Source organism: Dipodomys merriami, unplaced genomic scaffold, assembly GCF_024711535.1.
Source record: "Dipodomys merriami isolate MVZ:Mamm:240054 unplaced genomic scaffold, mDipMer1.0.p SCAF_729, whole genome shotgun sequence".
Taxonomy (NCBI): Eukaryota; Metazoa; Chordata; class Mammalia; order Rodentia; family Heteromyidae; genus Dipodomys; species Dipodomys merriami.
In genome coordinates this window covers 287,645-311,535 of record NW_027206323.1, presented here as the reverse complement: position 1 = coordinate 311,535, position 23,891 = coordinate 287,645, and the positions used below count along the sequence as shown (strand labels likewise).

The 23,891-nt window shown below is 45.3% G+C and overlaps 1 long non-coding RNA gene across 1 annotated transcript; it reads left to right on the top strand.

Annotated features, from left to right (window-relative positions):
* Nucleotides 1-2,974: 2,974 nt before the first annotated feature.
* LOC138818278 (uncharacterized) lies at nt 2,975-19,754 on the top strand. Its single transcript, XR_011369033.1, has 3 exons — nt 2,975-3,592; nt 10,173-10,292; nt 19,449-19,754. It is a non-coding gene; the product is annotated as an uncharacterized lncRNA (long non-coding RNA).
* The last annotated feature ends 4,137 nt before the right edge of the window (nt 19,755-23,891 follow it).

Below are 23,891 nucleotides of genomic sequence, written 5' to 3'. Positions count from 1 at the left end.
AAGGCAATAAGCCTGGGATAAACAGCGTGGTGTCCAAGCCTGCGGCTTCTTACATCTGTCACTGGGCGAATGATCCCAGGACTCATTTAATGCCACTGCCTTCTTGGAGGCCTCCTAGCTTCCTTACGATCTGACTGCAGGCATGTCATGACCTGGGGTGCAGGGCACTAAGGTTTCTCCTTCATTTCACAGAAATTGTGCTTAAAACCCTGCATTCTGATGCTTCCTTCTTCTGGATCTTTGCCTATCTAGCAAGTTTGCCAGATGTTCATGCCAACAATTGTACTGATTCAACACCCAGTGACATGGGGGCCCTCTCTACTCCTCCACTTATGCCAGGCTCAAAGGTCTTTCGTACCTAGCATGCATCTTGATTCCTAGAAACCCAGGGCTATGATTTCCCTGAAGAGCCATGGGCTTAAAAACTTTGATGGAGTTAGGCACCAGTAGATCACATGTATAATCTTAGCTACTAAGGAGGCTTTGTTGTAAGAATCAAGGTTCAATTCAGGTTGAACAAGTCAATAACACTCCTCTTACAATACCACTGCATTCCAAGACGTGACCCCCCCAAAGATTCAAACCAACTAGAGATGTTCTCATTGTGTGTGGAGACTAGCCTTTCTATGAGCGTATTCCTGAGGGCTCCTCTTGATCCAGGAGCCTTGGAAGGGGCAAAAGCTTCCTCCAGCAGCAGGCTTATTTCCTGTCTATGACCAGCATAGGCCACATCCTCTAGCAAGCAGAACCTCCTTGTCCAAGTTGGGAGAGCTGCTGTCCCCATGATATCTGCTGGGGAGATGCTAGGCAGCTTCATGTGCCTGTGGGTGAGTGGAACCATGGATTCTGCTAGTCCATCCAGCAAGGCTTCATCCAGAAGTCTATCTAGTGCCCAGCCAGCAGAGCCTGGTATCTCCTTGGGTTCCAGCATCCCTACTCTGCAATGTTAGGGAACCCACAGAGCCCACTGTGATGTCTTCGCACTCCAGTTTCAACATTCCATTGCCAGCCACCAGCCTGTCCTTTAACTGTGGGCCTTGGCAGTTTTACCCTCAACAGCATGGGACATTTCCAGATAGCAAGCAAGTCTAGATCTTCATTTGGAACCCTGAAGACTACTAATATAGGCTCATCGCCTGCCCCCTGACAACCTGGACAGCCTGGCCCTCCCAGCTCCATTTTCCAGCATGTGCTTAGGGGCCTTCGGAGCTCGGCTTCTGCTCCCTACAACTACACATGTCTCCTGGAAAGTGCCCTTGAACCTGTTGCGCCCCAGAGGTCAGGCCACAGTGAGGTCTCTCTGCCCCCAGCCTGGCTCCTAGCACAACCACAATCAGGGCAGCACTCCCGGGCTCCACTGCAGACCTCTGACTTGGGTCAAAAAAGTTCCTGTGCTTGTGCAGTCCACAGTCAGCAGTCGGTAGTCCTGGAACAGGGGCATCTACTAAGGCCACTCCAGAAGAACTTTTGCACCAAGCAGGTTGATTTTGGAGCAGCTCCTCTTCCAATTGCAGGCCTGGTGTCCATTGAAGCAGAACATGACACTGCAAAAGATCACAGTGCACAATAGAAGAACCTGACAAGCAATGGTCCTGTGCTCAGAAACCTGACAGAGACAGTAAATCAGAGAGAGAGTAAGGCTAGATTGTACCTGCTTCAATATCCTTGCCAAGAAATGTTTATTTTCACCAAGATATAAAGAGGAAACTTCTAACTCTATCTCTGACAAAGTATCTTGTACGAATCTAGACTTCCATAAACAATCACAAAAGTAGAAGCTATGTGAAAAATAAATATATTTATGTAAATATATATATAATACAAATATGTAGGAATATATATTTATATTAGCGTATTCACATATACAATGTGAATATGTATATAATGTATGTATGTATAATGTATAATGTATATTTATGTGTATATATCTATATATATAATGTACAGGAGAGAAAAACTGCATAGTATTTGGAGGAATAATTACCAAAATCTTCCCAATTTTCATTAAAAGCATGAACCCTTATATGCAGGAATCTAGCAGCTCAACAAAAAATTAGCATAATCCCATAGATCCACACTAAAACACATTCTAATTAAATACTCAAAGACAGCAGTCCTCCCAAAGCACAGAGACACAACTCCTCACACACAAGTGATCTTCAATGATATTATGACCAATTTTTCATTAGAAAAAAGAGTATTAGGCAGCAAGGGCAACAAATTCAAAGTGCTAAAAGAAAAGGACATATCTAACACCAGCCTTTCTTTTATAACATTCCCCCCACCCCAGAGATAGGGGCCGAACTCAGGGCCTTGTACTCACCAGGCAGGCACTCTTCCATTGAGCAAAATCCCCGACCTTACAACTACCCTTTCTAAAACAAAACAAAACAAAAAATATATTTCTTCTAAAAGTGAGAGATGCTAAATACTGAAGGCTCAGGCCTATAATCCTAACTACTCTGGAAGCTGAATTGTGAGGATTGTGGCTCAGAACCAGCCTGGACCTTGTCCCTTCAGGAGTAAATTGTGGGAGACAGGTGTCCTTAAGAAGGATGGAGGACTTTGTGCTGTGTCATTCCTGGAACAAGTCATAGGATAAGGTGGCCATCAAGAATGGAGGCTATTGGCTAGTGTCTCCACAGAAGCAATTTATATAATGCAGGAGTGCTCTCATAGGTCAGAGGACATTGACCACTGTCTTAGTGGTTTCAAAAATTCCATGAAAATAACCATAGCAACCTCAAGTCCTCCTGGAATCTCTAGCAACAGTCTTGGAGGCCTAAGAGCTACAGTGTCAATGGTGGCAGGCTGTAATTGGTCCACTTTTTCTCTGACCTCACTTGGTCTGAATCTGATTTGTCCATTTCCCCCATGATGTCACTATGCACAGTTGTGATTGCTCCATTGTGATAGGTCATGTAGGGTATATAGGAAGCCACTGTGCCCCAACATTTGTCAGTTAACAGTGCTGGGAGCTCTCGCTTGGTAAGCTGCTGGATTAACTCAAAGCTAGATTGATGATCTGTTTGGTTGCAGGTTTTGTTGGTTGGATTTTGGTATTTCTTTTTTACTTTTTGCCGGGTTTCCCATTATTTTATTGAGTTAATTTTTCGGAGACTTGCTACCTGCTTTCATAGCAGGAGGATCGCAGAATACAAAGAATCATCCCCGAGCTGCTTGACGAGGAGATCATCAAACAATACCAGACAAAAGAACTCCTTGACCAAGTTACCTGAGTGAAACTGTCCCATCACCACTTCACAGACACCGAGATGGCAGTTTAAAATACGTCATATGGGAGAGTCCTCCAGGCATTGAATAGAGAATAAGATGGACATTTTTAAGGCTGGATGGCCCAGACACATCATCAAGTTGTACCTGGTGATGGAGAAAAAAGAGTATGTATATCTCATCATGGAATTGGCCACTAGGGGCTACCTTCTGAAGTCTATCTGAAAATCCCACCACTTATATAAAGTTGAAGCCAGGAGATTCTTCAAACAAATTGTACTAATTACAGCAGAACACAATCGCACATTGAGATCTTAAGCCCAACAATATCCTTTTGGACAGCAAAGGCAATATCAAGGTTAGTTATTTTGGTCTAATCATCTGGTTCTCCCCGGGGCAGCTGCTGACAAATTTATGTGGTGTTGTGCTATTCCATACCCCTGAAATGTTCCTGCAAGAAAGAAATGATGGCTGGAACTGGCTTCACACCTGTAATCCTACCTACTCAGGAGGCTGAGATCTGAGGATCATGGTTCATTGCCAGCCCGGTCAGAAAAGTCTGTGATATTCATCTCCAATTATCCACTAGACAACTGGGAGTGGCACAGTGGCTCAATTGGTAGAGTTCTAGCCTTGAGTTGAATTGCTCAAGGACACTGTTCAAGCCCCACAATTGGAAAAAGAAAATATGCCTACAAGGTGGAAATCTGGAGCTTAGGTGTCTTTTTATATTTTGTTATAACAGGAAGATTTCCCTTTGAGGGGAGGATGTTATCCAGGTAGAGTCACTAGTTCTGAGGGCCAAATATGTTGGTCCATATAAACTGTCTGTTTGAGGACAAAATGTAAACTGCCAACTGGTAATTGAGGACCTGAGGGAGAGACAAATATTGAACAAATAATGGAGCACCCATAGCTTAAACAAGTTGCATAATATTCCCTGTGTTCTGATGAGCCAAGACTCAACAAGCTGGAACCCACCATTCTTAAAGTGTGACATGAGGTACTACCATATGAGATCCAGGGATCTATACAGGACAGAACATTCAATTATGCCATGGGCATGTACCTTTTAATTAAAGAAAACTTAGGCTGTCCAAGTAAAAAGAGTACCTTCAACAGTGCCACCGTGCCCAACTCTTGCAGATCTTTCCAACTTACCTCTCCCTATAGAAGGAGAGCCAGTTTACTTACCTGGCTTAACCATTACATCTTGTCATCTGAGTTTCAATTGCTTTATAATGTCAAGCAGTCACCTCTGAAGAGAGGCTTAGGTACCACTCTGCCTGCCATTCCCTTCTGTTTCTTGCAGAAGAACCCCAGTCCTAGCACAGTTCCAGGCCAGGATTCTGTGTTGTTTTCCTTGCCTGGTCTTTCTTTTTAAGCAGCAGTGAAAGATTCCTCTCTGGGGAGCCACAATTTGAGATCATAAACTGTCTACTAAGAAGCAGGGTTGGAGGAGGGCGGTTAGCAGAATATTCACTTCCTTCTGGGTAGTCTCATAATTAGACTAAATATAATTTAAGGCGGAGATTTGGCAGGATGGGTGTGGCTAGCGAATAGCTACCACTCTTCTCAGAATATGCTGCAGTATTCAGGCCCAGGAGCAGAGCAATTCTCGAGAAAGTGGTGGAGAGTATTATAAGACATCAAAGATAATAGCAGTTGAGAGCACAGGGACCTGTTATTGGGATGTGAAAGATTGCAAGAAGTATACTCAAAAACGAATTATAGGAGGGATAATCCCTATACAGCCAAGGCTGCATAGAGAGATCATGTCTCAATCCAAAGGCTGGCTACTGAAGCCAGAGGAACTAATGTTTGCAAGCAATTACAAGTAGGAGATAGTGTTCTACCACTTGAACAACAATGCCACTTCCAGTTTTCTGGTGGTTAAATGGGGATGAGTTTCAGGGACTTTTCTATCTGGACTGGCTTTGACCTACGGTCTTCAGATCTCAGCCTCCCAAGAAGCTAACATTAACAACCTAGGATTACACTCAGGAACAATGCCCAGACCCTAATTTCAAGGCCAAAGACCATACAACAAATAATAAAAAAAGAAAGTAAAAGGGGACAGTGGGTGGAGAGATTCACCATTCATCAGATGCATGTCAGGTGTGAATGATCCAAAATGTAGGCTAGGAGCAGACAGGGAACCTACCCAAGACACAACTGATCATTTATTTGTGGAAGCCAAGTGAAAAGTCAATAAACCAATATATGAAACAACTATATAAAGATAAATAGTGCAGGTGAGAGTGCCAGAAAGAGTCCTTGTGAGTCAAGTGCTGGTGGCTAACACCTGTAATCTTAACTACTCAGGAAGCTAAGATCTGACGATCATGTTTCAAAGTCAGTCTCAACAAAAAATGTCTCTGAAATTCTTATCTCCCATGAACTAGCAATAAAGCATAATTGGGAACTGTGGCTCAAATGGTAGAATACTATATTTAAGATTTTAAAAAGATAAGCAACAGTGACCAGGTCCTGATTTCAAACCCGTTCAAACCCCAGAATCCACATACATAGAGAAAAGGTTTCTGTGAAGAGGTAGCACTGAAGCCAAGACCTGTAGATTGAGAGGGAGCCAGCTTTGGGGGCATGTGACAGAGGCAATAGCTAGGGTGAAAGTCTCAGGGCTGGAATAAACCCCATATCAGGAGGAAGTGGTGTGTGGCTGGTTCTGAGTGAGAAAGAGAATGAGGTGAGGTACATCTGAAAAATGGGGGCCAGGTGGGCACTGGTGGTTCACACCTGTAATCTAAGCTACTCAGGAGGCTGAGGATTGAGGATTGTGGTTCAAAGGTAGCCTGACCAGGAAAGTCCATGAGAATCTTATCTCAATAACCAACTCTGAAAAAGCTGGAAGTGGTACTGTGGTTCAAGTGGTAGAGCACTAGCCTTGGGCTCAGGCTCTGAGTTCAAGCCCCAGTCCTCATACTTCAGCTTTCTGAATAGCTAGGATTACATGTGTGAGCCACCACAGACAGGCAACCCTTTATTATATATTATCTAACTTAATGGTTGTGACTTTCCCATTAGGAGGGCTCACTCTGAGCTCATCCTATTCTGGTTCACTTTCAGTCGATGGCCAGGTCAGTTTCCCCTCTGGAACTAACTTGTCTGTGGGAGGAGGATAAAGCCCCTGAAGCGCCTTCCCTTGTTGGGTGCATCCTATATTGTAAGAGTGATGAAAGAGGTCCAAGATTAAAGCTGGGCTCCTAAGGTGGAGTTCCTATTGTGGGCAACCTGGGCTGGTGTGCAGCTTTGAACAAGTGACTCTGGGAAGATATGAAAAATAACCACACTTAAATCCAATTTTTTTCAAAATCCTCTTGAGAGCTAGAAGAGGAGAGGGGAAGGGAAGATATATTCTGAATAGTTTCCTTCCTGTTGTGACATTGATTGATACATTTTGCTCAAGCAGGAATTACTTCTTATCCTGGGAAGGTCCTCAGTTTACCTTCCCGTGGTTGAGAGTTGTATGAGATAAAATCCTCAGCTGTCAGCTCTATTAGGGCTACTTGACCCAGAGAAGAGGGCGACCCTTTTTGCAAACTGCTCTGCTCAGAAGGAGGTCCAATTTTCTGATTTTCAATAATGGGGACTAGGTGCTGCTAGAGAAAAGGATGTTATAAAATAGAGTGAGTTTGGAGCTCACACCCTTCAGAGGGAGGCCCAAACTGAGACCTGCTCTGAGAGAAAATCAAGGAACTGAGAGGAAGTTAATATTTTAGGTCATATGGCCAGAGAAGGCCTTTCTGTGGCAGAACTTCTGATCTAGCTGCTGAAAAGATGAACGAATTAAACAAAGTTTATTTTCCTTTTGTGTGTGTGTACAAGTACTGGGGCTTGAACTCAGGGTCCCATACACTTGCTTAGCTTTTTCCTGCAAGGCAGATGCTCTACCACTTTAGCTAAACTTCTACTTTGAAGTTTTTGCTAGTGTATTGGAGATAGGAGTCTGTCAGAATTGGCTTTCCAGACTGGGTTTGAACATGGATCCTTAGATCTCAGTCTCCTGATAAGCTAGGATCAAAGACAGGAACTATTAAGCATTCAGGTCCACACAAAGGTGTAGAAGAAGTTTCCAGAGAAGAGAAGAACAAATTTGCAAAGGCCTTGCCTGATTTGTCAACTTGTTGGATATTGTTTATTGATTTATTTTTGAACATGGGGCTTGAACACTGGGCCGGGGCACTTTCTTTCAGCTCTTCAGCTCAAGTCTAGCACTCTACCACTAGAGCCACAGAACCACTTTGGATTTTCTGGTGGATAATTTGAGATAAGAGTTTCACAGTCTTTCCTGCCCAACCTGGCAATCCTCAGATCTCAGCTTCCTGAGTAGCTAGGATTACAGGCATGAGCCACCAGTACCTGGCTGGATATTTATTTATATAGGAATACAGCAATATCCTTGTAAATAGGATGAAAAATATTTAAGTTGGTCACTCCATATGAGCCTCACTGGCTTTAAGTTTTCTCTTTGATAGTTAATATGAAGGAAAGCCACAGGGGGATTCACCTCAGTTTATTATAAAAGGATGTCTCTGGCGTGTTTTTACAACAGTGTGCACAATGTAAAAGATAATAATGTTATTCATGACATTATACACAGTAGTAGAAAGGTAGAAAACCAAATGTCTCTTGATGGGTAAACAAAATGTGGTATAACCAGCCAAGGGAATATTATTCAATCTTAAAAAGGAATGACATTCTGACCATGCTACAACAAGAATGAATCTTTAAAATACTGTGAAATAAACCATATTAAAAATAAAAACTATATTTATGATTCTACATATATAAGGTACCAAAACATAGTCAAATTTGCTGGCTACCAGTGGCCCACACTTATAAAACTAGCTACTTATAGGGCTGAGAACTGAGGATGGAGGCTTGAAGCCAGACTAGAAAGAAATGTTGCTGAAACTCTTATCTCCAAAAAGTGAGATACAGTAGAGGTGAGACTCAACAATAGAACTGTGGAGCACATGGGCAGCAAAGATGGCGTTGGGAGGGGGTTGAGTGAGCAGAGCCCAATTTACTATAGAGCACATGGGCAGCCAAGATGGCGCTGGGAGAGAGTAGAGTGGGCAGAGCCCAATTGATCTTCCTATCAGTGCCTAACCAGCCCATGAAGGCTCAGGTGCATGATAGGGTGTGACCTTGACAGTGATTGGTTCCTCTTCCTCCCTTGCCATGCCACCCGCCCTTTTTGTATTTAATAAGGGCTGCTCTCTGTTAATAAATGAGTTTTCTACCTGCTGGATTTGGCTCCCTGCTGCGTCTGATTGTCTCCTGGGCTGGGGAACAGGCGAGCGCCACACTTACCTTTCCTCAGACCCCATCCATCTTTCGTGGGACGGACGAAGACCCAACATAGAACATCAGCCTTGAACAAATAAGTTTAACATAGAGGGGCTGGGAAAGTGGCTCAGTGGTAGAGAGCTTGCCTTGCATGCCTGAGGCCCTGGGTTCGATTGCTCAGCACCACATAAGCAAAAAGAAAAAAGCCATTGAAGGGTAAACAAAGGAGGAGGCTGCAATGCTTGGTAAGAAATGTATGCATTATCCTGCCCATGTAATTGTAACCCCTCTGTAAGTATGTTCTCAAATAAAATAAAATATTAAAAAAAAAAAAAAGAAAAAAGCCGGAAGTGGCGCTATGGCTCAAGTGGTAGAGTGCTAGCCTTGAACTGAAGAGCTGAGGGACAGCTCCCAGGCCCAGAGTTCAGGCCCCACGACCGGACCTCCGCCCCAAAAAAATGTTTAACATCGAATGGAGAATAGAGAATGAATGATGTGGCCAGTGCAGGTAAGAAAGAGCAGGCTTTCTGTGTGCAAAGGACTTCTTGGTCAACAGCACTGTGACAGAACACACAAAGACAGTACTAGGCTGAGAAGTAAGGACAAGGAAGACAGGAGAGTTGATTACCCGTTTTTTTTTTGTTGTTGTTGTATTTGTTTTTCCCAGTACTGGCACCTGGACTCAGGGCCTGGGTGCTGTTCCTGAGCCTCTTTATGCTTTGGGCTAGTGCTCTATCACTTGAGTCACAGAACTTCTTCTTTTTCTGAGTAGTTTATTGGAGATAAAAGTGTCATGTCATGGGCCTTCTTGTAAGGCTGGCTTCAAATGGAGATTAGTCTTCAGATTTTAGCCACTTGTGTTGTATTCCAATTTAAATTGTAGTATTCCAATTTCCCAGGAAGATATGACAGCACTCAGGCAATTTGGCTGGAAGTTCTTTATTTAGCCATATTCCATCTGTCCTCAGCTCACAGAGCTAGAGAACAGCCCTGTTTGTTGTTCAGGGGGGATTTTTATAGGAAGTGCTTTCACATAGGTGATGTTTACCAAAGCAAGCAAGCAAGGTTACAGAAGCAAATCATAGCCTTGAGTCAAACATGCCTTGGGACATTGGACCTTTGCCCTGATGTTGAAGAAGGGGAATCCTTTTCCCAGAGAGAATGCATGTCAGCATGCACCCTCACACCACACAGAAGCTCAAATGGGGACACACGAGTCAATGCTTCTGACAGTGCGCTGAAATTTTCTGAACAGGAATGATGTTTATTACAACTTCCTGAGTAATAAAGAACTCAGTACAGCTGGTGATAAGCATCATAATTGTTAGTGGCATTCAGCAAAATTTGTGATAAACTGCAAAGCTGCCAGTCTGGGAAGCTTGAGGGAGAGAGAGAAGTTTACTTTTAGCAAAAATGTTTCTGAATTTACATTTTTGTTCCCATGGATATCCTTCTTTACCAAGGGAAAGGGGCTCAGGAGAGAAAATTAGCTACCGCAGGAAGGATTGAGGCTAGAATAAACTTTCTTCCAGTGAATAGCAAATCAGATATCACACTGAGTAGCTAGGATTACAAGTTTGAGCCAAAACTGCCTATTTTGATTAATTTTTGTGTGTCATCCCCAGGAATGTGGATTCAAGCCAAGGTGACCCAAGCCTTCAAAGTTTTGTTACAGATATTGACTCAAGCTATGATGTCAGAAATACTGACCTTACTGTTCAGCCTGGAACCAAAAGAAACGGGAGGTGAGAGTTATCTATGTTTGTGGCTTGTAAATCACCAGGATTAGTGGCAGGCTGGAAAGAAGAGAATCAAGAGGGCACATGTGGAACATGGCAGACAGGAAGGCATCAGGGAAGAAGCAGTTTCGGGATGAGCAGTGGATCAGGAGGACCAGATTCTCTGTGGTGCAGAAAGTCTTTCTTCAGAGCCCTCACCACATTAGCCTGTCTTGGGTCACTCCATGTTTGTTTGGTGTTTCAGCCCTCAGTCATTTGAACTCTTAGGGCTTGGGGCTTCCTGTACATCCTCCTGGAGCCTGGCACAGGGTCTAGCCCACATTGGTGCTGGCTGATGGTTGCCTAATGGGGCTGGATAGAGACAAACACTAAACTGGAGGTTTCTGGAAGGGATCGGCGTGCACTTAGTGTCCAGAGGACATGCATGGGACTGTACCTTCATGAGGAAGAGGCCAGAGGACAGTCTCATGTTGCCTCCCTAACACTTTGGTAGAAATGGCAGACAGATGTCACAGGCAGCAGGCAATGCTCTCTGGTTTATATATGTGCATGCACACCCAACATCTGTGGCCCATTAGTGGAACAGTACACACTGATTACAGCATGGACCCCATTTCATGGCTGCGGACACTGAAATCCTGGGGTCTTGGTGTCCTCAGGCCTTGGCCAACAGCAGTGGGGAGTCTGAGACCTTGGAGGCAGGGCAATGGCAAGGCTCCAGCAGTATCTGCAAAGCCTGAGAAGCTCGACTCCTCAAGGATAGCTCACAGACGCAGAGGAGGCTGTGAAGAGGGATAGATCCCTGGGGTACACTTGAACCACCAAAACGCACCCTGCTCACTAGCACCAAGCACGTACGGCTTATAGCCCAACAATCCAATTCTTGCTCTTTCTCACCTCACTTGGCAAGGGGGGGAGCCATGGAGGAGCAAGATGCACCATTTCAGTTGAGGAGGGATATATCTGATATCAGACCCACATATCACACCTAGATAGACTGGAACTCTCCAGAAGGCCAAGGTAACAGATATATTCGTTGTCTAACAAGTGTGGAAGTGGGAATCTTGACTGTGAGGACTCCATAGTCCCCAACTTGTGGGTTGGTGGCTGCGACTCCCCCCTGAGGTGGTGACTAAGTGGTAGCATCTGGGTTGCTAGCCTGTAAACAGAAGAAGTGAAGGTGGGCTGTGGAGTGGCCTGGTGCCTGGGCCACACTCTTTTGCTGAGTTGTTACTGTTGCCACCATGTGGATGTGCCTAGGCTTGGAGCAAGGTTACAGGGCCGGTGGGGCTGACTGGCTGTGCAGAAGCAGAAGGTGTCACTTCTGCAGGCAGTGACTCTATTACTGGCAGCCCTATGCTTCCTGCTCAACGTGGGGCTGGGGCTCTGCACCATAATCGGCAGCCTGATGGCACCCCGAGGGGTTAGGAGGCAGATAACTGAGTGCCTCAGTATGGTGCTGAGAGAATGCTGCTCCCCAGTCTCCCACCCCTGTCTGGGTTTACTTCAAACCTGCAGCTTCTCCTTTCTCCTCCTCTGTGACCTCAGTGGCAGCACCAGAACAGTCTGTGCTTCTTCCTACTTTTCTCCCAGGTGGGGTAAATTGAGGCTGCGAGGATAGGGATTTGTCCACTCAGTAGAGTCAGAAATAGAACCCAGGGCCCTTGGGCCCCAGTATGGAAGTCTTATTTCTACTTACCATACTTTACAATCAGTTCTTTCTATTGCCCTCTCCTGTCCCCTGACCTCCTCCAGCATTCTCTTTCTGGAGTGTACCCTGTCTGCACATGTCTGTATCCTGTAGGACTGATGCCCTCATCATCTTTGTTCCCCTCCCTAACTTCCACCTGCATATCCTGTGTCTCTACTCAGGTCAGTCCTTTTCCCATTTAACCACTTGCACAGGGACGCTAGGCCTCCCCACTAATTCTCCCTATTCACTCTTCCCCATCCTATCTGTATTTTAGGTATTGTTGATTGGGGAGTGAGTGCAAAGACCCTCTTGGAGCTGTAGGCCCCTTGGAGGGAGTGAAATGTGAATTTCTGGTTCTTGAGGAATTTGCCACCTTTGACTCTCCAGTAGTCCAGATGTGTTCCTGTGGAGGGATTTCCCAGAATGTCCCCAAGAGCAGTTCCCTGAGGGTGGAATGCCACATGCCTTCCTTCTCTGCCAGGAACTGATGGGACATGGTATTTTTTGGTATTCCAAACTGTGATCATATTTGATTCTGCCTCTTTGAAACTTATGTACCTGCACATCTGTACGTGCATTTGGACTAAAATAGCAATTTTTCTTCCTGTGTGTGTGTGTGTGTGTGTGTGTGTGTGTGTGTGTGTGTGTGTGTGTGTTTTCAGATCTTCAGTCTTAAACTCAGGGCCTGGGTTCTGTCTCTTAGTTTTTATCACTCATGACCAGTGCTCTACCACCTGATCCACATCTCTACTTCTGGCATTTTGGTGATTCATTGGAGATAAGAGTCTTACAGACTTTCCTACAAGGGATCCTTTATTTGTTTGTTTGTTTTTGGTCGGTCATGGGACTTGAACTCTGAGCTTGGGCGCTGTCCCTGAGGTCTTCAGTTCAAAGACAGCACTTTACTGCTTGAGCCACAGTGCCATTTCTGGTTTTCTAGTGATTTATTCGAGATAAGAGTCTCATGGAGGGCTTGGAAAGTGGCTCAGTGGTAGAGGGCTTGCCTTGCATGCAAGAGGCCCTGGATTCTATTCCTCAGTACCACATAAGCAAAAAGAAAAAAGCCAGAAGTGGCAATGTGGCTCAAGTGGTAGAGAGATAGCCTTGAGCTGAAGAGATAAGGAACAGTGCTCAGACCCAGAGTTCAGGCCCCAGGACCAGACCCAACAACAACAATAACAAAAGAGTCTCATGGACTTTCCTGCCTGGTCTGGCTTTGAACTGTGGTCCTTAGATCTCCCACTTGAGTAGTTAGGATTACAGGCGTGAGCCACTGGTGATTTGGCTCCTTCCATTTTTTGTTTTTCAAGTTTTTCATTGTTAATTAATCGTAAGAGACTCAGATTTGCCTGCCCAGGCTGGCTTTTAAACGCAATCCTCGCATTGCAAACCTCATGATTGGATTATAACTGTGAGCCACCAGTACCACTCTGGGATTTGTCATTTTTGACAAATGCCAAATGTGTCTATTGAGATGGTCTGAGCATTGAACATTGCACTGCACCCAAGGCAAATTTCAGGAGAATGACAAAGATGTAGAGACCGTTTGGTGCCTCACACACACCATTACATAATGTAAGTTAATGACTTTCTTCCCAGAAATGCATAACTCTTATCTTTATACAATGTAAGGTGCTTAAGTGCTTCTTCATATTTATCTAAAATAGTATATACATTGAAAGGAACTCCACCATATGTAAACAAAATATTTTTTGTTAGTGATGGGGATTGAACTCTGGCACTGTCCTTCAGCTCTTTAAGCTCAAGGTGAATGCTCCACCACTTGTGCCACAGCACCATTTCTATCTTTGTCTGTTCATGTGGTGTTGAGGAATCAAACCCAGGGCTTCATGCATGAGAAGCAAATACTCTATCACTGAGCCATCTTCCTAGGTCACTAAACAAAAGACATTTATGTGTCAGCTGGGCACTGTTGGCTGACACTTGTAATACTAGCTACTCAGGAGGCTAAGAGGTGGGGATTGCGGTTCAAAGCCAGCCTGAGCAGGTAAATGGAGCTGTGACTCAAGTGGTAAAGCACTAGTGTAGGGAGCCGAGGCGAGACTCGGCCCACTCCCTTGCAGCTTTGAGGTAACCACCCCAGACGGTGCTTGGCGGGACGCCTGGGCTGTGCGCGTGAACGAGCCAGGTAGAGTCCCCAGCCAATCCCATGACACCTGGTGACGGTGAAAGGCAGGCGACCAACAATAGAAAGACCCGCATTCCGATTCTCCTATATAAGCGGCTGTGTTTCGGGTGCACGCTCTCTTGCGCCCAAGCTCTCCTACAACTAAAAGGCTCTCCAATAAAGCGTGATCTGAGAAGACCCCTGGTGTGGTGGTCGTTTTACCTCGCTGGTCGAGTAGACGGTCGCTACAACTGGTGCCGAAACTCGGGAACGAACCTGGGACGGGACCCGCGCGAGAGGCCGAATTGGAGCCAGAACTCAACACGCGGAGAGGAGACGTCGGTAAAAATCCCCCGGTATGCTGTTCACTGTAGATTTAGATATTTATTGGTTGCTTGCATTGCTTCTTCCCTTGTGGCTTGTCTTTTTGATGGTGCGCACTTGCCTCGAGGAGGGAGGGTTTGATTTAATCCAGGAAGGACGCAAAGTACTAACGCAGCATCAGGATAGTCTATCAGAGTCAGCATACAGTAAGGGGGAGGAAAATAGGCCTAAAAGAAAAAGGGAAAAAAGACAAAAGGATCCTAAAGAATTAAAGCAAGAGGGGCTGCAGCCCTCACAAAAGGAGAAGGGTTTCAGAGAGGAGCGGGTCTCAAGGAGACCCCCGTGCCCTTCTTTAAAAGCAAACCGGTTCTCAGCCCTACATGTGGAAGGGCAGGACCAAGAATATAGTAATCTTGTGAGTGACTCAGAGGAAGAAATGTTAGAGGAGGAGGGAGAGCAGCTCGATCCAGCTGATAGTGAAGAGTTAGAAGAGGCTGCGGCGGAGCACGAGGCAGACAGATATGGAGGGTGGCGCCCCCTAGGGGTGGGAGTACCGCAGCAGCCAGGGAGAGGAAACGGAGCTGCCCCTCACCCGTCGGCCCCCCCGCCGTGCCCGCCGGCAGGGAAGAGTCACTTTATAAAAGAAAAAACCTGGTCGCGATTAGCAGCCGCTTTCCCAGTCTTTGAGAATCCCATTACTGCTGAAAGAAATTTTGAGCCGGTTTCCTACTCCCAGTTAAAAGATTTAGTTGAGGCAGTCAGGACTTATGGAGTGACGGCCAATTATACCACTGCCTTGCTTCGAAGGCTAACTATTAATGCTATGACACCTATGGATTGGTTTGAAGTGGCCCGTACTTGCCTTAATCACGGGCAGTTCCTTGATTTTTGGTCAATTGTACAAGACAAGGCTCAAGCCCAATACAGACAAAATGTCCGTGACGGGCACCCAGACTGGACCGTAGACATGCTTCTCGGGCAGGGAATCTACTCGGTAGACCAGACAGGATATCCCTTTGAAGTATACCGCCAGGTAAACGAGGTTTTTTACAGGTCCTAGCGAGCCCTCCCAAACAAGGGAGAGGTGGCTGGCAATCTAACAAAAATCATGCAGGCCCCTAATGAGCCATTTTCTGATTTTGTTGCCCGTATGCTAGAGACAGCCGAGCGGGTATTAGGAAATCTGGAAACAGCCATGCCATTTGTACAACAAATCATTTTTGAACAAAGCACCAAGGAATGTCAGAGGGCAATTACCCCAGTAAGAACCCAAAGCCTAGAAGCTTGGTTAAAAGCCTGCAGAGAAGTAGGTGGCCCCCTGACCAATGCGGGGCTGGCAGCTGCTGTCTTGTCGGCTGCCGGGGCCGCAAAAGATAGTAAAGGAAAAGGGTGTTTCCAGTGTGGTCAGTTGGGACATTTTAGACAGCAATGCCCACAAAATGGTGGTCCTGTACAAAATATACCCAGGCCGCCAAGGACTCCAGGAGTGTGTCCTCGTTGTAAAAAGGGAAAGCATTGGGTCAACGAATGCAGGTCAGTTAGAGACATCAATGGACATTTTATCCCCCAAATTACTAACACTAATTCGGAACAGGAGCCAAAAAACGGAGAGAAGGGCCCTCGTCCCAAGGGCCCGAAAGTTTATGGGGCATTTCAGACTCTGGCTCCCAGACAGCACCCGCAACAACTCCCCAGCCAAGAAGAGCAACCTCAGGCTCCGCAGGGTTGGACCACTGTGCAACCTCCGGACGGGTATTAACACAGCAGATGGGAGTCCAGATTGTGGAGACAGACATGACAGGACCCCTAGATGAAGGCACTGTAGGAATAGTTTTAGGACGCTCCTCCTCCACAATGAGAGGATTAATAATTTTCCCAGGAGTGATTGACCCTGACTATACGGCGACTATCAAGGTCCTCTGTCATGTCCCCCATGGAGTGGTGTCCATTTCTCCCGGGGATAGAATTGCACAGCTTCTGCTTCTCTTCATGGCAATTTCCCTGCTAAGGAGATAGAGAGAGGAGATAAAGGGCTAGGCTCCACTGGAGTCGACCTTACATGCCTGTCCATAACTTTAGACCAAAGACCCATGCTAACTCTCCAAGTGGAAGGGAGAAGATTTGAGGGATTGGTGGATACAAGGGCAGATCGAAGCATCATCCAAAGAGGGGAGTGGCCAAAGCAATGGCCAACTCAGAAATCCTCCCAGACCTTACAAGGGCTGGGCTATGCCGATGCCCCACAGTTAAGTGCAAAAGAATTGACTTGGAGAACAGACGAAGGCCAGGTTGGAAAAATGCAGCCATTTGTGGTAGACGTCCCTGTCAATCTTTGGGGAAGAGATGTGCAGCAACAGCTAAAGCTAACTTTAACTAATGATTATTCTGAGGCCAGTCAGAATATGATGAAACAGCAAGGATTTGTGCCAGCCTTGGGGCTTGGTTGGCATCTCCAAGGATGCAAGGAGCTGATAGAGCCACTTCCTAAACAGGACAGGAAGGGTTTGGGTTTTTCTTAGGGGCCTCTGAAAACAAAGCTTCCACTGAAGGTGCGGTACCCATACCTTGGTTAACGCAAAAGGCGGTGTGGGTTCCTCAGTGGCCCCTCTCTGGAGAAAAATTGGAAGCGGCTCAAACTCTTGTCCAGGAACAGCTGCAGCTGGGGCATGTTGAGCCTTCAGTGTCATCTTGGAATACCCCAATTTTTGTGATCAAAAAGGCCTCCGGAAAATGGAGATTATTACATGACCTTAGAGCAGTAAATGCCCAGATGCAAATTATGGGACCCATCCAAAGGGGACTTCCACTGCTCTCTGCTTTACCTAGAGAGTGGCCTATTTTGGCTTTAGACATTAAGGATTGCTTTTTTTCCATACCTCTTTATGAAAAGGATAGGGAGCGCTTTGCCTTTACTTTGCCCTCGGTTAATCATGAAACCCCAGATGCTCGCTATCAGTGGAAAGTTCTCCCCCAAGGGATGGCTAATAGCCCAACAATTTGTCAATTGTTCGTGGGGGCTGCATTAACCCCTGTTAGGGAAAAATTTCCAAAAGTACAGATTGTCCATTATATGGATGATATCTTGTTGGCTGCTCCCTCGGTAGAGACTCTTCATAAGGTGTTTGGGCAGGTAACGGAGACCTTAGCTAATAAAGGATTAATTATTGCCCCTGAGAAGGTTCAGCAGACTAGTGTTGTTCAATTTCTGGGAACCATTGTTTCTCCTACTGAGATTAAACCACAAAAACTTTCCATTCGAACTGGTCATCTTAAAACACTTAATGATTTTCAGCAATTGGCAGGAGATATTAATTGGATAAGGGGGTTTCTTAATCTCCCTCGGTCAGAGTTGTTACCTTTATTTGCTATTTTGGAGGGCGACCCTGAAGTCACCTCCTCTAGATCCCTGACACCTTTAGCACTAAATTCCCTACAAAAGGTTGAGGCAGCTTTGTCTAGGGCTCAACTTTCACGGGTTGATTTGAAATTACCTATTGATTTATGTATATTAAAAACAAAAAATTATCCCACGGGGGTTCTTTGGCAAAATGGCCTCTTATTGTGGCTCCACGGCAATTCTGTGGGAGCAAAAACTGTTCAATATTTTCCTGAATTAGTGGCTAAGCAGGCAATTTTGGGTATAAAGTATTGTTTAATGCACTTTGCAAAAATTCCAGATAAATTAATTATTCCATACACCCGTGAGCAAGTTGAAATTTTAGCAGCCACAATGGATATGTGGGCAATTCTTGTTTGCTCATTTCCAAATGTAATTGATAATCATTATCCTAAGCATCCTCTGCTTGCCATAGTTAACAAAAATTTAGTGTATTTTCCTGTTGTCACTTCAAAGGAGCCCTTGGCTGATGCTCTAACCATCTTTACGGATGGATCAAAATCTGGACAAGGTGCCTTTTTTGTTCAAGGACACAAAAAGCCGGTAGTCTTTATTTTTCGGCCGAATGTCCCACAGGCTGTTGAATGTTTAATTGTGCTTGAAGTTTTTAAAAGATTTGATCAACCTTTTAACTTATTTTCTGATTCATTATATGTTGTAAATGCCGTTGCTTCTCTTGAAGTTGCTGCTTCAGTTAAGCAGGCCAGTACAATTTCTAATGTTTTGTTACAGATTCAATCCCTTATCTTAAACAGAAAACATACTTTTTATATTGGACATATTCGTGCCCACTCTATGTTGCCGGGCCCGATGGCAAAGTGTAATGATTTGGTGGACCAGGCAACTCGGGCTATGGCTCTGGTTGCTGCTGATCCTGTAGAATTGGCAAAAGACTTTCATAGATTGTATCATGTACCTGCTAATACCCTTAGGAAAAGATATAATTTGTCCAGGCATGTGGCAAGAGATATTGTTAAAGCCTGTAAATCTTGTGTTACCTTTCTTCATCCTCCCCATGTGGGGGTAAACCCCAGGGGGTTGAGACCAAACGCCCTATGGCAAATGGATGTTACTCATCTGACGGAATTTGGTAAGTTGAAATATTTACATGTGTCTGTGGACACCTTTTCTGGTGTCATTCATGCCACACCTCTGGCAGGAGAAAAGGTGTCTCACGTCAGAATACACTGCTTAGAAGCTTGGGCAGCTTGGGGAAAGCCCCTTAGACTCAAGACGGATAATGGCCCTGCTTATACTTCCCATGGTTTTCGCGCCTTTTGCGCACAAATGCAGGTTGCCCACACCACCAGATTGCCCTACAATCCTCAAGGACAAGGTATAGTGGAAAGAGCTAATAGAAGCATAAAAGAAATGCTTCAAAAACAAAAAGGGGGAGTTGCTGAGTCCGCGTCCCCCAGGGAAAGACTTTCTCTTGCGCTCTTTACCCTTAATTTTTTAATTCTAAATGACAACGATCAGTCTGCCGCAGATTGGCATATGACAAGAGACTCCATGGATACTAAAGACATGGTTATGTGGAAGGATGTTATTAATAATAAATGGTATGGACCGGATCCGGTAATAACGAGATCCAGGGGAGCTGTTTGTGTTTTTCCACAGAGTCAAGAAGTACCTCACTGGGTGCCAATGAGACTGACCAGGCCGGTGGAGACTGCAACAGAACCCCCTCTTGAAGATGCAGCTGATCTTCCTGCTGTTAGCAACAGTGCTAATAGCAATCCCTGTGATAGCTAAACCAATGATGCTGTGGGCTGTTACAATTTACTGACTGGATTGCCTCTGCGGTGTCCTTTTTCAAAGAGCGGGTGGGAGTCAGAATGTTTTTAGCCTGCTGCTTGGGAGGATGCGTGGTCTGCCTATGGTTGGTCTGTCGCCTTCGAGCCCAAACCAGAAGGGACAAGGTTGTTATCTTGCAAGCATTAGCCGCTTTGGAGTGTGGATCCTCACCCCAGATTTGGCTGACGGCCCTGAGAGGCAGTTAAGCCTTACCATTCTGCATAGCCTTAGCACCCCGAGGGATCAGGGGATCCCATTGCACCGGGACAGGTATGCAATTTGCAATTTGGGACAGGGTGCAAGGCAAGTGCACTGCACTTGAGGAGATGGTTCTCATCTCCTCAAGAAGAGCATGCTGGGTTGCAAGTGGGTTGATGCCCAAGATCCCACCTCTGCAAAAAAGGCATCGGACGGGCCTGGTCATCACTGGGGAAGGCGCCCCTCAGGCGAAGACCAGTGCAAGGTCCTCTCATTAATGTCTTAGACAGAGGCCCAACCTCTACTCTTACCTGTTGCCATAAAACAAAGAAGGGGGAACTGTAGGGAGCCGAGGCGAGACTCCGCCCACTCCCTTGCAGCTTTGAGGTAACCACCCCAGACGGTGCTTGGCGGGACGCCTGGGCTGTGCGAGTGCACGAGCCAGGTAGAGTCCCCAGCCAATCCCATGACACCTGGTGACGGTGAAAGGCAGGCGACCAACAATAGAAAGACCCGCGTTCCGATTCTCCTATATAAGCGGCTGTGTTTCGGGTGCACGCTCTCTTGCGCCCAAGCTCTCCTACAACTAAAAGGCTCTCCAATAAAGCGTGATCTGAGAAGACTCCTGGTGTGGTGGTCGTTTTTCCTCGCTGGTCGAGTAGACGGTCGCTACACACTAGCCTTGAGTAAAAATAGCAAAGGGACAGGGCCCAGCCCCTGAATTCAAGTCCTACTCTGCACTACCAGTTTAAAACTTTTTTTAATGATAAAGCAAGTCATCATTCATGGGTCTAAAACACTTGTGAGCAGTTGCTGACATACATGTCTGCCAACCTACAATATCGGCACATGCAACATGATAGACTTATACATTTCTGTTCATTTCAAGGCTAGGTACAATCACATGATTACAATATATGTAGAAGCTGCAATCAGTTTGAAGTCTACGTTCATTTTCTTTGTCAGTGCTCTTGTAAGTGTGTCTGAGCAGTGTCCCTCACAGGAAGAAAAGAAGCTCCTAATGACTCACCTTAATCTCATGTTGTGAGTAGAAATAAGACCGGGCTGTATGTCAATGCAACATTGCTTGGCTGTTTTTGACTCATCCTGGTTCCTTGAAGGCAGAGCCCCATCTTTTGATTCCATGTTAGGGATCTCAGGGGAGGTCACCATCAAATAGGAACTGAAGAATATCACCAGCTCCCCTTCATTAAAACCTCATTATAGTTGAAGCCAGTGGTTCACATGTGTAATCCTAACTACTCAGGAGGCTAGCAATATATGGTTGTGGTTCAATGCCAGCACTGGGTAGAAAAGTCCATGACACTTTTATCTCCAATTAAACATCAAAAAAACTTGAAGTGGACCAGTGTCCCAAGTGGTAGAGTGCTAGCCTTGAGCAAAAAAGCTCAGGGACAGCCCTAGGAATGGCACACACACACACACACACACACACACACACACACACACACACACACACACACACACACACAAACAAACAAATACACACACATACACACACACTCAAACACACATACGCCCCTTTTTGTTAGCTCATCTAATGCTCCCAACAACCATATAAGTCAGGTATGCTTATTTCCATATTACAGAGGAGGAAAATTCCTGGTGTGTCAGTGGACTCAGACCTCAAATCCATGCCCCTGTCCCAGTACTTTTTTGGGGAATAAACCTGTGGACCAAGAGACAAACAGGTTACAGGCATTCTGTGGTGTGTGTGTGTGTGTGTGTGTGTGTGTGTGTGTGTGTGTGTGTGTGTGTGTGTGTGTGCACCAATCCTAGGGTTTGAACTTCGAGTCTGGGTTCTGTCCCTTAGCTTTTATTCTCAAGGTTGGCACACTGAACCACTTGAGCCAAAGCTCCACTTCTTGGTCTTTAGTTCTTCATTGGAGATGACTCTCACAGACTTTTCTGCCCAGGCTGACTTTGAATCATGCATGGTTCTCAGATCTCAGCCTCCTCAGTAACTAGGAGTCTAGATGTAACTATTGGCATCAGGCATAGATTCTTCACCCTTCTGGGTAAATCTGTCTTACCTGGTTTCCTCAGTGTGAATTGGTTTTAATAATGTTTGACCCTAGGCCAGTTGAGACTTGTATGTCCTTATTACAGAGTCTGGCTGGTGCTTCATTACAGCACTAACTACTCTGCCTGTGATGAAAGTTTTTGAAAAGAAAAAGTAAGCCAGGTGATGGTGACTCACACCTTTAATTCTAGCTGGTGAAGAGGCTGAGATCTGAGGATTGCTATTCAAAGCCAGCCTGGGAAGGAAAGACTGTAAGAATCTGGAAGTGGGGCTGTGGCCCAAGTGGTAGAATTTTAGCGTTGAATGAAGAGCTCAGAAACAGTGCCCAAGCCCTCTTTTCAGACCATAGGACAAACACAAAATGAAAGAAAGAGAAAGAAAGAAAGGGAGTAGGGGCAGGAGGAGAAGGAAAGAGGGAGAGAAGAATTATGGCATTAGTTGCTCAGATATGTAAAAGCAAACCAGTAGTGGAACTGTGTCGCAAAGTGGTAGAGAGTTAGCTTTGAGCGAAAAAGCTCAGACACAGGCCCTGTGATCAAGTCCAAAGAAGACAAAAAAGAGAGGGAGGGGATAGAAGGAGAAAGGGAAGGAAGGAATGATCTAGTTCAAGAGTTGAGTGAAATAGAAACTTCTGGGTATCCGGGAACCTACAGACAACCAGGAGGCATAGTTTTTTAACCACACATCCTTGGCTGGTGCTGACAGTCAGATTCCCCCTACAGAGTCCATGCTGTGCTTGAGTTCAGGCCTATTGAATCCTCCCTGGGCCTTGGGACTGAAGATCTAGCCTTAGCTTCATTTATAAAGACTAGGAACCTGAGGACACCAAGGACCTCTCATGGCAAGAAGAGTAAGACATGGGTATCCATTCCTTGAAATCAGATCCTTTCAGTGACATGCCTACTCTGATCCTTCTATCCTATCATCTAAAAAATACCTACATCACCAGCACTCCAGGAAAAGAAAGGGAGCCCCCTCAATGGCTATAGGGTGGGTCTCTCTATCCCATTTGACAGTCCTGGTCCAGCACAGATTCTGCCAGCCCTCTCCTTCTCTCTCCCTCCCTCTCTCTATTGTTTTGGGGAGTCTTCAATGACCAGAGTATAGAATGGGCTGCTATCTCCCCATTGGCACCAACAGTATTTAGCCATTTTCCTCAAAATCACAGCCAGAGCACGAGTGATTAAAGTCAAATTCAAATCTGCCAGCAAGTCATAACATATAGGGCTAGGACATTTATCAAGGCTGGGGGCCTCTAGTGACCTCAAAGAAAGCCAGTGAGATGGGGCAGGGAAGAGGCTGCAGTGGGACTTCTCTTCTCTGCCCTGCACCTTATAAGGCTTCTCAAATCAAGGTAAGGCCAAATAATAATGACAAATAATAAATATTGATTACTAACAACTCCTGTATTGAGACATGAAGGTTTCATTTATTTTATTTTTACCCCATCAAATGTCCATACCCACCCCATGGAGTATTTATTATTATTGATGTTCTTTCTTAAACTTCATTCACATATGAGAAGTACAAATGAGAAGTACAAATTGTCATGTCAAAAAGGAGCTTTACAATGATGGTGGGGGGAAGCGGGGGGAGGGAAGGATTGGAGGGAGGGAGGAGGCTGGGAAGGGAGGTGAAGGGTAACAAAGGAGGAGTCTGCAATGCTTGGTAAGAAATGTATGCATTATTTGGCCATGTAATTGTAACCCCTCTGTACAGTATATTCACAAATAAAATAAAATTAAAGAAAGAAAGAAATGAACCTACAGACAAATAACCAAGTAGTCTTCGATAAGGGAGCTAAAATAATAGAATGGAAGAAAGACAGTCTGTTCAGTAAATGGTATTGGCAAAATTGGTAAACTACTTGTAGAAAACTAAAGCTAGATCCTTATATATCACCCTGTACTAGAATCAACTCCAAATGGATCAAAGACCTCGGAGTCAAAGCAGACACTCTGAAAACATTACAGGATGGAAAAGGAGAAACCATAGGTCTCCTTGGCTCAGGCCGAAATTTTCTT